Source organism: Rattus rattus, chromosome 1 (assembly GCF_011064425.1).
Source record: "Rattus rattus isolate New Zealand chromosome 1, Rrattus_CSIRO_v1, whole genome shotgun sequence".
Taxonomy (NCBI): Eukaryota; Metazoa; Chordata; class Mammalia; order Rodentia; family Muridae; genus Rattus; species Rattus rattus.
The window spans coordinates 65,221,447-65,236,294 of NC_046154.1; the positions used below are offsets into that span (position 1 = coordinate 65,221,447).

At 39.7% G+C, this 14,848-nt stretch overlaps 1 long non-coding RNA gene across 1 annotated transcript in view; it reads right to left on the minus strand.

Moving 5' to 3' along the window:
* Positions 1 to 471: 471 nt before the first annotated feature.
* LOC116900383 overlaps positions 472 to 14,848 on the minus strand; it is a 29,348-nt gene continuing 14,971 nt past the window's right edge. The window contains exon 3 of the long non-coding RNA XR_004387930.1: positions 472 to 1,322. This is a non-coding gene — a long non-coding RNA (uncharacterized LOC116900383). The remainder of the gene's footprint in view (positions 1,323 to 14,848) is intronic.

Sequence of the window (14,848 nt, forward strand, 5' to 3'; positions counted from 1 at the left end):
CTTTAATGATTTAAAGTATGAGTATCAGATATTCAAGCATTCATATTATAATGAGTTAATGGATGTATAAAAGCCACAGGTTGGTAGACAATGGATAACTCCAGAAATAAGGTGAGGCATGGAAAAGAACCAGGAGAAACATTGGAGATCTATGCTAATTAACTGTTTGGTCTTAGCATTTCTGTGACTTCATGTAGAACACCACATACTCTATAGGTCTGGAATTTCCACTTAAGATCACCTGGTTCTAAATAAAGACAAGACTCCGGGGCAGTAAAATAATTAAAACTCATGGCATTTTTACCAATATGAGCACATCATAAATTTTCTAGATAAAAGCATTTAGACATGGTTAAGGCTAATCTCACTAGATGTACCTCAAGGATCCTGTGTGGTCAGTATGATCTTGCAACAGAGAAAATTATAGTTTAACTAAGAACACAGAAGTGACACCCATACTGAGAATGGAAAGTAGCTTTTATTTTAAATATAATGTCTTTTCAGTACAATATTTTGTCTTCTCTGAGTTGGTAGACTCGATGGTAACTTTATTGTGGTTCCTTTAAGATGTTGGGATTGCAGGTTTAGAAATCAATGTCATTTGTTTATTCTTTGTTACTCATAAACCAGTGTTTCATCAGAGCCATTCATAACATGGTCAAATCTAATTATTTGACACCTCTATTGCACAATAAGTTCATGGTAGAGTTTCAAAGACAAGACTTGAGGACTTACAAATGTCAGGGTCTAAGGCTACATTGAATGGGAAGTGAAGCCTGGCATCCCTTAAAGGATTTATAATCTGGTTCAGGAAATAAAGCAGCAACCATGCAGACAATGTGCAGGTAGTGCCCAATGTTTCTGAAAAGTCAGAGCAGGGTCATGAGGTGAACGGTGGCTGGGTACATGGAAGGTTTTACAGATAGTGCCATGGTGGAAAGAGTTCTCCACTGACACCCAAATGATGATCAAAGGCAGGTAAGAAGAGGCAGGAACATTCCTGGTTTGTCCTAGAACAGAGTTCTTTTGGGCCAGTGCAGGTAGAATGGAGTGAGTGACTCGGCACACGGTTGGAGAGAAGTCAGGGTGAGGCGGACCAAGTCGCAGAACCCCTACACATCACGTACTGCTTGTAGCAGGACACGGAGGAATGGCATGGAGGTGGCCAAGCTGCTGTCAGACAGGAAAGATGGCAATATGTTGGCATAGCAGGTTCTCAGTTCAACAGCTATGCCAGCATCTTGCCTCCTCTCCAGTTCCAAGTTTCAGGAGCAATACCACGCCTCTTTGTTGTTTTACTTTTCCACAATCTCTCCTTCCACCTGAGGGAGGGAAAACACACTCATTAGTTAAAAACACAGGCTCTTCCCTAAAGCAACAGTCTTCCTTAGTGTCCAATTTTGAAGGCCGTTATGCAGAGAGGTTGTGGTTAGTTCCTGCTTTAAATGTTCCTTGAGTAACACGAAGCTCAGAATATTTGCTGCTTGTGAAATGACAAGGTGGCTCTGAAGTAGAATTAAGTCATAAGCCGACAATGATGAATACAGCCATATTCACAACCCACAGCAGTAGTGACCTCAGCACAGTACTGCAGATAGCATAAAGTTCTGCTTGGCCTATCTTGGCCATTTGGATGCCCCTTAATAATATTAAGCTGTCATCTCACGGTGTATGGATACGCCGTTGCTTCATGAACTCTTAAACGGAAAGCTTTTCAAGTCAAGAACTCTCAGACTGGAATATTTTTCACAAATACAACTGAAAAAGTTCTATGTTCAAAGATGTTCACTACAATATCAGTACGAATTGTTAAAGACTAGAAAGATTATGAATGTCCATCAATATTATGCAAACCAACTCAAATGAATTATGATGCAGTTATAAAATAGTTTCCTGGTCCTTATATCAGATTAAGGCACAATAGTGACATTCCTATGATAATTTCTGTGTAAAATGTATATATACAAGATTATGCCATAACATTTTTCTTGAAGGGTACAGAAGTGATTATCTTAGATGACTTTATAATTTTAAAATAATTAGAATTATACATTACTTTTGTTTTCTGCTTTAATAGGTTTGCTAAAATATTATTTAAAGCAGTAGATAAATGTGCAACAGAGGTACAGAGGTGGACCATTTACTCACTTGGATATAGCTAATATGAACTGTGTTTCCTAGAAGCAAAGTTGAGCATTACACCGTCACTCAGTGGCACGCATGAAGTACGTGCTACATTTCTCTTGGTCATCTAGGTTACGAAGGAGTGCAAGCCCCTTTCTTGCCCCGGAGTCAGGTAAAAGGGTGTAAAGATACTAATTGATGTGAGACTATTTAAGAGATGATATTCATTATTGTAAGTATATTTAATAGTTCTTGGTTCAGTCATCACAGCACATGGCTCAAATATGAATGTCAGGTGAACAAAATTAGGTAACAAAATACTACGTGAACAAAATAATACATGAAGATTTCAGGGGTAGTTTCTCAAAAACAAGCTCATTTGTTTTTTCATTTTCCTAATCCATCATGCTTGCGATTAAAATGCAAACACAGGTGATATTTTGGAAGGTCCATGCTACACAATTAAAAACGCTCTGACTTTTTCAGAGTCATTTTATAACATGAAAATGTCAGATTCATATTCCACAGAAGCATGACGGTGGGTAATTATTTGATTACCTGAGACAATAATCATCTGAGAACTTACTGGCTATTTGATGAGGCTCATTTAAGAGAAAGATGGCCTAAGACAGCGACTCATGTCTCCCTTCTACTTCGTGTTTCCCTCTGTATTTTAAAATGCCTCGGTTTATAGTTCCAAGGTCCAGAAGTAGCTAGGTCTGTACCCCGTCTCAGTTTCTTTTCTGCTGCTGTGATAAAATAACCTCACAAATCTGAAGGGGGAAAGCATTTACTCCAGTTTGCAGTTCAAAGGGCAGTTCACCAGGGCAGGAAGTCAAGGCAGTGGGAGGGCGGCTGATGCAGGGGCGGAGGGACTGATGCAGCTCTCATACCATAACATGTCCATTATCAGAAGGCTGCGAAGAACGCACAGTTTCTCAACTCTCCTCTTACTTGCAGGGAATGCTCTTCTCACATCAATTAACAGAAACAGTCCCCACAGGCATTCCTTGCTGTCACCTATCACCCAGATTATATATTCTGTCCGTTGACAATTCACTCGTACCATTACACTATGCTTATTAAGAAAGTTGTTACCACTGTTATACATTGTGGGCTTTTCATTTTAATATTTCTCTGATACTCAGCTAATCAAGGACTTGTAGTGACTGCTGGTGATATATATATACACCTCATAACATAAACATCATGTCACACAATCATAATTATGTTACAACTAAAAAATAAAACAAAACAAAAAAATGAATTATGGATCCCTTATTTCAAGTGCTCACAGTTAAAGGTGAATGTTAAGAGCTGCGGACAGTGGAACTCCTTGAGGATACATGGACCATTTATAATTTTCATATCCTAAAATGACTTCTTTCTTTTGAGTCTCTTTACTAGTGTAAATATCCAAATAAAATTCAAACTAATTTTTACTTTGAAACTAGCAGCTTGATTTCCTTTGTAAATAACTGACTTGAAGCCATTCTAGAAGCAATGCTAGCAAGTCCTAGACACGGGAGCAGGAGAGCGCTCGCTACACTGGCTGTACTTCCTACGCAGAGATAAGGAAGGAAATCAGTTCAACCACGGTGACTACAAAGCTGGCGCAGCTGTACACGATGCCTCCTTCCAGAACTGGAATTAGTTTACTTAATGTGCTGTGTTTAAAATATTTGTCCTAAAGAAGGCTGGTATGAGGAGTTGCTGATGATTATGGGTAAAGAGCAGAATGTACTATTTTTTAAGTACAGCATTATGGAAAACTTTGTGGTCCAATCAGGAACATAACTGTGGGGGGAAATAACATTTACTGAATGTGTTGGGATTACTTTTGGGAACAGACAATTTCACAGGATGTGCTTAAAGCTACTCCCTAACTGATAGAAGCCAGATGTGTGTCTGCCTTACATCTGGTGAGCTGCAAAAAAGGCACACGCGCGCGCGTATACACACACACACACACACACACACACACACACACACTAAAAGATATATACATATTATACACACATAGGTAAATATAGGTTATGGTGAAAAAATACCATTTCTTAGATATGGGCAATGATAATAGGAAGGTCACTGGAGGGGTTCAAAATCTACACAAGAACCTCAAGTGTCACTGTCACACACTGTGTAGTCACTGTTCATTTACATATAAAAATGTCCCAGTGAGAGAAAAAGCAACAAGATGGAAGGGAATCGTGTGTGTGTGTGTGTGTGTGTGTGTGTGTGTGTGTGTGTGCGCGCGCGCATGCATAGACAGTAGATAAAAATAAACACACAAAAACAAAAACACCCACTTCAAATTGAACTCAGCCATATGAATTTTAGAGATAAAACTTACAATGTAAGATCTTTTAAAAGAGTTTTTAAAAAAGGATGATGTATAGAAAAGAAAAATGAAATAATATCTCTGGTTTCTCAAGTGACCTTTCAGTAGGACTGTGTACGCACACACATCCATTGTTTATATAATTTTAATTTTATAGAATTCTTTCTATGGAAGAAAACTACTAAAGACAGAACTGCTTTAATTTAGGAATTAAATTAATTAGGAACTGCTCAAGTGAATGTTTGTATAACTGAGACGACTATTAATACACAGAAGAACTGCTCCAAACAAGTTTTATTCCCTGCTTGCCCAGTCTTGACTGTTGAATGACCCCACGTTCTTCCCTCATCCCCACCCGCTACCTGCCTTTCTCCCAGTACACAGACTATCAGGCTTGTCTCCTTTCAGGGAGTCTCATTTATCAGTTACACCCTTCTATCCATTCTTGAGTTCTTTTCCTTCAGAGGAAAGAAGAAATACATCTAACATTATTAAAATTCAGGACAAACCATAAATGATGATAAACTTCAGTCAGTCTTCACGATCTTAATTTTTAAGTGTATTCTATACAGAATCAGGTTTTAGCTAGTAGAAAATGTAGAAGATACTTTAATAGGATCTCCAGTAAAGAAGGCCAAAATGAAGCCATTTTCTATTTGCCTAAATTCATAGAAACCCAGTGGGAAAGAGGGAAGGAGAAACAATTGGCTTTTTAAAGTACACAATATGACTAGTTTCCCAGCATGCTCTTTAAAAACACGGCAGCAGTAGGAATTAACCCTGTCTGTAAGTGATTACAGTGATGATGCTGAGAGGGTCGTGAGCTCAAGGAAGTCACTGATTCCATCAGTGCTGTCCCTGTCACATGTCTCTTATATGTGAAGCACCATTGGAAGTAAGGCTTGGGCGTCTGGTCACAGTGAGCTCCCAAGTGGGAGCTGGAGTAAGGCTGAGTCCTTGACAGAGCACAGGCTGGAGAGTGCTGGCACCCACTTTTACAGGAGTAAGGGCAATGATGACATAAGAAGGATTCTAGAGCCTGTCCAGACAACTCTGCCCTTGTCATCCGGGCCTTGAGCTGTGATGTTAGACAGTTATGTTGAACATCTGTGTGACACAGTTCATACGACAAGACTGCACTTTTATTTCCTAATTAGGAACTCAGCTAATTTATCTAAGCCTTGTGCTTACCAGAGACAAAAGATACCTACCTTCTATGGTCCCAGGGAGACTCAAATGAGATATTATCATAATAACTAAACATGGTGATGTATACGCAAACTTTCAACAACATCTGCATATGAAAGGTCTTTATTACAACCTTACGAACAGCCTGTTATAGCGTCTACCCTTCTGGATAAATGTTAACAAATAAATGATAACCGTAGACTGAATACTTCTGCTCCCCACACCCCTCCAATTGAAATCCTTACCAACTCCCAGTGAGGCTGCATTTGAAGATGGGGCCCCTAAGGTAATTAAATCTGAAGTAATTAATGTTAATGTTAAGTAAGTTCATAAGGGTGATAACCTGATCCAGCAGGATTTGTGACCTAGTAAGAAGAGATGCACCAGAGCATTTGCTACACCCGCTCCACGGCCTCCCCTACCTCAGAGGGAAGTAAGGAAAAGTCTATGAAGACACAGCAGGGAAGATGGTCACCTGCAAGCCAGGGAAGCTGTGGGTCTCACTGAACCCAGATCGCCATTGTTTCTAAATGGTGGTCCAAACAGACTAACGCCATGCCGGCAATGACCAACCCCTTTTGGTAAGACTAAGGAGCACTATATACACAGCCCGGATGTTTCAGCCGTTTCACCCTGCAGGGCATTTTGGCTTCACTGGTGAAGGCTTACCAGCAACTTGGGCCTAATCACCATTTTTGTTCACATAGGCTTTTGGTCTATTAAAATCTAATGCTGTGAATTGCTATCAATGACAGGGCAGTATTCAGATCCAAAGACTCCAAAAGCTTCCAGACGAGCTGATTCCAGATGGGGTTTCAAGGTGGAACGCAGCCTGGCCACATTAAGGAGGCTTCTGGAAGGAAAGTCCAGGTTAACAAGCTCCAGGTGACGGCGGTGAGTAGTGGTCCCATCTGACACTCTACAGGAGAGAACAGAAGTGCTTGCAACCACAACAGCTCCCTGTGCTTTCTACACTATGCAGGCCTCATTGATTGAGTCTCTCCAAGTTTCCTAAAGCTCTACAAGGTTAAGGAACATCTCTCCATTTTATTCTTTTCATAGAACTGTACAGAGCTGTAAGTGATGACTTATGCCCACACTGATGCACACACACTGAAAGACCCTGTGTCAAAAAGCAAATGGACAAGAAGAGCATGCTACTTCCCTGTACCGTCTCCTCGCGCTCCCCCTCAATATGTGCATCTCCGAGGTCTCGCACTGAGCTAAGCTCTGAAAATGTCAATTCACACCAAGCAGTGCACTCGTGTGTGCATTTCTAGATGCCCCCGCCCAATTACTCTAGTCCTCTGGAAATATGTAAATCATTTCCACAGTAAATACCCACAAAGACAAAGACAGAAGAGAAATGAGGAAACCCCAAGAAAACCTGGAGAACCAAGACCATGAGCTCAATGTTAGAGAACATGTGTTCCAGAAAGAGGACCTGGCAGGGGGCCAACTGGATGGCCCTGCAGGCCATGGTGGCAATCCTGGAAAGGACATCAGCAGTTGACTGTACACATCTCTCTACTGGCATCTAACAATGTTCTAGCCTCAGGAATACTTGTTCCTGCAGATGGCAAGGAAGCCTTTGCCTAAGATGTGTGCCATTTGCAACATCAGGTATATTACTACAAATTTGTTGGTATTTTTTAAAGTCATTCGCATACTCTTTGTGTTTTTGTTGCTTTGTTTGTATTGAAAAGGACTATTTCTAAAGCATTCCATCTTGATTATGACGTCAGTCTAGAGAAGATTTGCTCTGGAAAGGCAGCATGGAACCAAAGCAGTTTGACTTCTTGACAAGGGCCACTAATATATTTCATAAACACATTTCCTTCTTTAAGGCAGAAATATGGGAAGAACATTTTAAAATTAATTCACACCCATTTTCACTTGTATAGCTGCAACTGGAACTTTTGGCAGGAAGGACAAAGCGGGTATTAGTTGGGCAATTTCAATTTGGGTTTATGTTTGAAATTCAGGAAGAAGACACACTGTCCCAGCTACACTACACTGCAGTGCATTTGTTACCAGGGCACGGATACTGTATCGAAGAACCAGAGCCCACTGTGCTGAGAACATCTGGGGCAAGGCCCTCTCTCAGTCCACTGAGATGCTTAGTCTAGAATTAGCAACACACAGGTTTTATAACAGCAGAAAAGAGAAAGTGTAAACAAAAGATGTGTGACTTACTAGTTACTCATTTAGACAGGCTATAGACCTGCCTTTATACAATAAACCAAAAAGATGCTTATTTTATAGAATACACAGGCACTTTTAGAAATATCATTCTCTTGAAATTACACCTAGAAATCCTATTAAAATTCACTGCTTAATTTAGAATAATTTGACTTAGCCACTTTGGAAACATTAAATTATGATTATTTATAGTTGAAATACATACTCTCTTCAATAAACATAGATATTATGAATATTTATTTTTGTGTATCTGGAACAGAGTAATGCCCAATAAGACATCTGTGCGTGAATCGTGGGAAACATAACTGTATATCCAATCACCTATGTATACAAGTATTTATGTCTCACTAGAGTTTTATTACTGAATTTATTTCTAATTTACAAAGTATCTTAAAAACATAACTATAAGCAGCTTACCCAATTTCCATATCACAGAAGCAGAGTTCTCCTTCTAGGTAAGTCGTGTGCTTTCATTTACCCTAGATTTTACAGTCTGGTAGAACTGAGAATACACCCGAGCTGCTCGGTTAGGACTCAAGCTAACTTGCTCTTTCTGGGAACTCCTGCTCTCTCTAGGCTCCCACCAGACCAGAATTCTCAGCCCTCACCATCCACTAGACTCTCCACATGCCTAAACCTGCTGCACTGTACAGGCGCGCGGCAGAGCGAGCAGCTCAGGCTCTTGTGGAGAGCACCAATACATTTACAAAAGTTCTGCAATGTGCATTTGTAGTAGACGTCATGGGTATTAGGTTCTCAGATAGCTGGGTGGTTATATCACCACCAATTCATTATCAACTAGCTAATAAAACAAGTCTAGAGAAAACAGAGAAGCCTCCGTAACTTGGGAAGTATTGGGAGAAGGCTCCACCCACAGACATGGAAGACAGAGTCTATAATCATGAGACTAACCACTCCGGCATGATCTCACCACATCATCTACGTGCCCTGGGTAGGTACGCATGAAAAAAGGAGGGGCACCACCCCAAACACAGAGGTTTTATTTTTGTGTCTTATGTTGGGTTTCTTTATGAAATTTCATGAAAAGACTCAGTGGCTATAAACTGCTTGCGTTAAACCGCTGAGACATTCTTGAAGGTCTCTGCTGAGGTGATTTTGGAACATTCGTGAAGATGAGTTACCCTCAGGTCCTGCGGAAAAGTAACTGGTGATAAGCAGGGCAATGCTTGCTCTCTGTGGTTACACACCCACTCCTGTCACTGCTGACCTCTGTGGCCAAGAGCTGTTTATTCAAGATGCCCCCACATCCGCAGTGGTTTCCATCTCTCTGCAGTTCTCAGGTACTTGCTGCCCCTGTGGCTTTTTCCCTCCCACCACCGCACATCAATTCAGGTTACCTGTCAAGTGAATATAATCAACTCATATCCTGATTATAGCCTACATCTGAGACTCTAAAATTCTTCTCTAGATAGAAATTTTCATTGTGGAATAATTTTTTAAAAAACAGCTAAATGTGTACCATTGCTCTTTTAGGCTTACTTGTTCTGACCAAATTAACACTACCATGGAAGCTATAAAAAAAAAATACTATAAAGACAATCTTTTGATTTCCAGTTTGGCCCATCCAGAAGAATCCTTGGTAAAAGATCACAGGGAGAAAAACTGGAGTGCCTAGTCCCTGGGCTCATTCCCTAGAGGATGCAATGGTTGACTGTAGCTGTCAACTGCAAGTCAGTCAGTTTCTCAAAAGGGCCTTTGTCCTTATAGTTTCTAGCGATCACTGAACTTACACTTAAGGGTGTAACGATTTTCTTTCCCATGGATTTACCATATTGTTTCCTTTCAAAATCACTCCTTTATTGACCTCCCCATAAGACAGCCTAAGTTGCTATTTCCTGACAGGATCTTGGCATATTTCTTGGTCGAAAAATACATTTTTGTTTGGAGTGAATATATTTTGCAGTGAAATAATATGTCTCATTACTGTCTTCTAAGAAACCCAGATTCAGAGGTGCCATTATTCTGGATAGATAAGTCACTATCACAACAAAACAGAAAGGTTCTCACCTGGAGCACCAGCTCCCCCTGTGCCAGGAACGAGCTCCCCGGCCACTGCTGGGTGGTGAGCAGTCCAGAGCAGAGGTGGGTGAACAGAAAGGCTACAGTGGGGACCACTTTCCAACCAGTATGGTAGTATCTCCATATTTAACAGGTTGAATGTTAAATTGGTATGATGTCTGCACAGTAAGATTAGCCAGAGAAAATAAACACAACAGGAAAATTATATCACCAATAATAACTTACAGCTCATATGATAGAATTTAACAAACCATTACAATATAACATATTTTTGGCATATGAAGATAGCATAAACTATCCAACAAAAAAAGCAAAGCAGTTTCAAAAATCATAAGCTATAAAAATCCCAATTTTGTTGAAATAAGTACATAAAAGTAGTTGAGTAATACCTGGTTTTAGTTTTTATCTTTAAACATGTATAGCTATCAGTGGGGGATGCATTCCAAGACTGTAATACCTTCTGTTAGTTCCACATATATGATAAGGTTTTAAACTGTAAATTAGGCACAATAAAAGATTAACAATAAGTATTGAATATTTATAGTAATGTGGTATCATAAAGCAGATTTGAAGCTCATTAATTCTTTGCTTCTGAAATATTCCATTTAATATGTTCAGGCCATAGTGGACCACAGGTAACTGAAACTGTGGCAAGCAAAACTCTGATAAAGGTAAAATCTCTATTAAATGTATTCTCAACTTTTCCTGCCATTAAACAGAACTGCAAAGAGCAAAACTAGGCTATTACTTTTAAAAACTGGAATACAATTTTAAAAAGTGCTCTATATAAACTGGATGTTAGGAACTCTTAGTGATTGTGGTATTTATTTATACTTCATTTCATCTCAATAAAGACCCAATGCTTAACTTTTATATTCTAGGGCAGTTCAACATGGACAGTTAACAACTACATGGTGTCTTGGTTAGGGTTTCCATTGCTGTGAAAAGACACTACGACCAAAGCAACTCTTATAAAGGAAAACATTTAATTGGGGCTGGCTTACTGGTTCAGAGGTTCAGTCTATTAGCACAATGGCAGCACCCAGGCAGACACGGCACAGGAGGAGCTGAGAGTTCTACATCTTGTTCTGAAGGTGGCTAGGAAACTGATTGTCCTCCAGGCAGCTAGGAGGAGGCTCTCAAAGCCCAGTCCCACAGTGACACACTTCCTCCAACAAGGCCACACCCTTTCCAACAAGGCCACACCTCTATTAGTACCACTGCTGGGGCCAAGCATATTCAAACCACCACAGATGGTGAGCAGAAAAAATGAAACAATACTTTAATACAAGCAAAAGTAGAAACATCTATGATGAAGAAGGACAAGAGAAAACAGGAGTCCTTTGACTGGAAGGGGTCACGGGAGGCTTCACAGGAGAGATCCCTGTGCTGGGTCAGTAAAGACTGAATGCAGAAGAGTGACTCCAGAGGTTGGAAGGGTGGGGACACAAGAACACTGAGTGTTTATGAATTAAAAACTTCCCACGGAACCACATGCATAATTAATATTAATCAAAATATTTTAAAAAGAGATGGGAGCAAGAGGATCAGAAGTTCAAAGTCAATCTTATTCTGTAGTGAGTTTTATGCCAGCCCAAGATACAGGAAGCCCTTTGTCCATACCCACCTACCAACCAAACCCTAGAAAAGACAAGATGGCACTTTTCTAGGGAAGAGTTAAAAATCATCTCATATTAACTGCTCAGGCATAAGTGAGCCAGAAACAAAAAAGAGTATGTTCTGCTGTTTGTGTCCTATAAACGTCACTTAGTGATTGCAAGTTTAACAGCAGAGAAGAACATTTATGGAAAATATACCACGTGACAAGGCATGAGCTAATGTTTGCTTTTAACTGAGACCAGATTATGAATGAGAAACCAAGGATCCACTGGAAAGGACCGTGTCAGCACTCCTGTAATCAGACTCTAGTGGGTCAGTCCTTTGTCGACTACAGACCATAAGTACATATATTTGCCATATCTTTCTCTTTATTGTATTGTAGCCGTTTCCTGATCACACAGAACTGAGAAGAATTACATATATAATTGGTATTTACCTCCTTCCACACTGCCACAGTGTTGAATATTAACTGGTATCAGTTCATGGCAGTATGGGAGAGGGTTTTAAGTATTAGCTGAGAGGACAGCAATTATGGAACAGTGTACTGCATTAGAATAATTGCCTGAAAAATAAAACCACCAGTGAAAATGAGCTTCAGAAGTTCACCATGCAAATTGCTTTAAAAATGGCAAGCTATTCTAAACTTTTAATATACACCTAAAGTTTTGTTTTAAAAGCATGCTAATATTTTAGGCCAGTCATTCGGATGGATTAATTCTGAACTTACTGTTATTACTTTTTGCTATAGCTCAGGTTAGGCATGGAAAAACAATGGTCCCAAATCTAGAAACACTTAATGCACATATCAGGCCAAGGATCACAGCACAGTCTCAACAGTGCGAGATCAAGTTAAAACCTATCTATTTTGCTTACCACTGAAAGATTTTATTTGGCCAAGCCAATAGCGTCAGTTTTCTTCAGCACGAAGTAAATTATTTTCTTAGAAGCACTTTACTTTACCCCACTTAGATCGTTCCTCTTTGAAGCCCAGGCATCTTATTAATAAGGATATTTTAATAGTCCTATTTTCACTCAATTATAGCTTAATTTTATACCACCTGCCTTCAGTGAGATATTCACTACAAAAAGGCAAAGCTGGCTAGAGTTCCTTTAAAGTTTCAAAAAGTTAATTAATATTCAGAGAGCACTTTGAAGATAAAATGTGAGTGTCTAGAATAATTACTTTTTTTCTGTGCTGGGCACTGAAGCCAAGGCCTGGTGCATGCTGGGTAGACTCTCTTCCGCTAAGCTATCTCCGCAGATCTACTTTTTAAGGTTTGCATCCACAGTTCAGCATCACCTCAGAGTCCTAGGGAACTGTAAATATAAAGTAATTAAATTTATGTTTTCTTTCAAGTAAGCGTAAGGTCAATCCAACGACCAAAGGCAACCAAACGTACTTTAGACAGTGTACTTTCCGGCCCACGACTGTAGGGCCCTAAGCACAGATGAATACACTACTCTGAGCATGAAGGGAATATTGCACCACAAAGTAATAAAGTGGAAACTGACAAGGTAAGGTTCCAAGTCTTCCTTCAGAATCTCAAAGCCCAGGCTTGCCAGTGCTATAAATCAGAAGTGTGGACTACCCCAGCACCAACACCGCCCCCCACAATCCCGCTCCCCTCACTCAGAGTTGCCATCTCTGAACTTCCCAAACTGCAAATTTCATCGACTGTATGTAAGGTCAGTTCATCAAAAGCCACGGTTTAGACTGACAATGGAAGTTGATCAACTACATAAGTCATTTTAAATGTTTGATACAGGTCTTACTCTACAGGCTTGTCTGGACCTCACTCTAGAGCCCAGGCTGGCTTTGAACTTAATAGGAATCCTCCTGTCTCAGCAAGTGAGTTAAACGCATGAGCCACCACACCTGGGTTTTTTACATTTTAACAGACTTTTAAAAGATGATATTTCAAAAGAGAAATTGCCAGAGGATCCAATAGTGAAAACCACATCTAAGCCTGGAGTCACCAATCCTAGTAAAATACAGCAGTTTCCTTCATGAAAATCGTGCCGGGGGAGGCAGCTGTTCACTCCCCAGGACTTCTGCATACTTTTAAGCCTTTGGGCTGAATAAGCTTCTAGAGGGTTAGTTCATTTTAATTATTCACTTAATTCATTCATTTAATTATTCATTCAATTATTTGTGCAATGTACCAAGTCACTGCATGGTTATTTCTAAATTATGACACCATTTCCAAAAAGTTTGGAAATGGCCCTAAACAAACGTCTGCTTTACATGGACTCTGTATGTATGTGAAGGGGCATCTCCACTAACGGTTATAAAATAGAAATACAGACCAACTCTGAAAAGTACTTAGTGTGCGCCTTTTTGCAGTATTAAATATCCAGCCAAGATTTCTTTATGTAAAGGTAAATAAACATACCCATCTCATTACTATGGAATTTTACCATGTATATACTAAATGACAAAATTATATGGTTTTAAAATAAGTTTCTAACTCATTGTCAGGTGACTATATATATATGTATATATTTATATGGATAGCTATATATAAATATATATAAACATAAAGCTATATATACATATATATATAGCTGATTTGAATACCTACTTTATATATGTATACATTTCTTAGGTGAAAAGGAGTCATGAATAAATTAAGCCTGTTCTAGAAAATCACTTGAAGTCTTGGCATTTGTGGGAAATGATACTCAGTTAACTACACCCATGACAGTCTCTCAACTTAGTATACATATGAAAACCCACTGGCAGACACTAAACTAAAAAAGAAATTCCCTAGCTTTGAAGGGGTATCAAGATTGTAAGAAGCAGAGGACCAGGATGCTTGTTTCCAGACAGTGTCTTTCAGACAAGGATGCTGCACACCCATGAAATCTCAACGGTCTGCTGCCTAAACAAGACCTGCATGAAAACAACACCAGGTGGCATTCCAACATGGACAGTGGATGACACAGGGCTCTGCTTCTAGACGAGCAACCAGTGGCTGCAGAGAGGGAGAACAGGTTTAGGTTCTCCAATCCCAAGTGCTCAGCCCTAAACTCGTGCACACTGGTGGGGAGCGAGCCACCGAGTGCACGCAGCAGGCTGTGTGTGTACGTCTGCAACAATGCTAACCTAGAAGAGGCCATGAATCTGTGAGAGAGCGGGGAAAAGCACAGGAGGAGTTGGAGTGGAGAGAGAAAGGGGGGTGGAAATGGTGAGGATTTAGTACTCATCGTGTATGAGATGATCAGAAAAAATTAAAGAAAATTCTTTTCTTTAATCTATCTTAAAGAACAGTCAATAGCTTTAAGACATTTCATAATTTTAATTGGATCTTTAAAAAATAACTTTGACTTTAT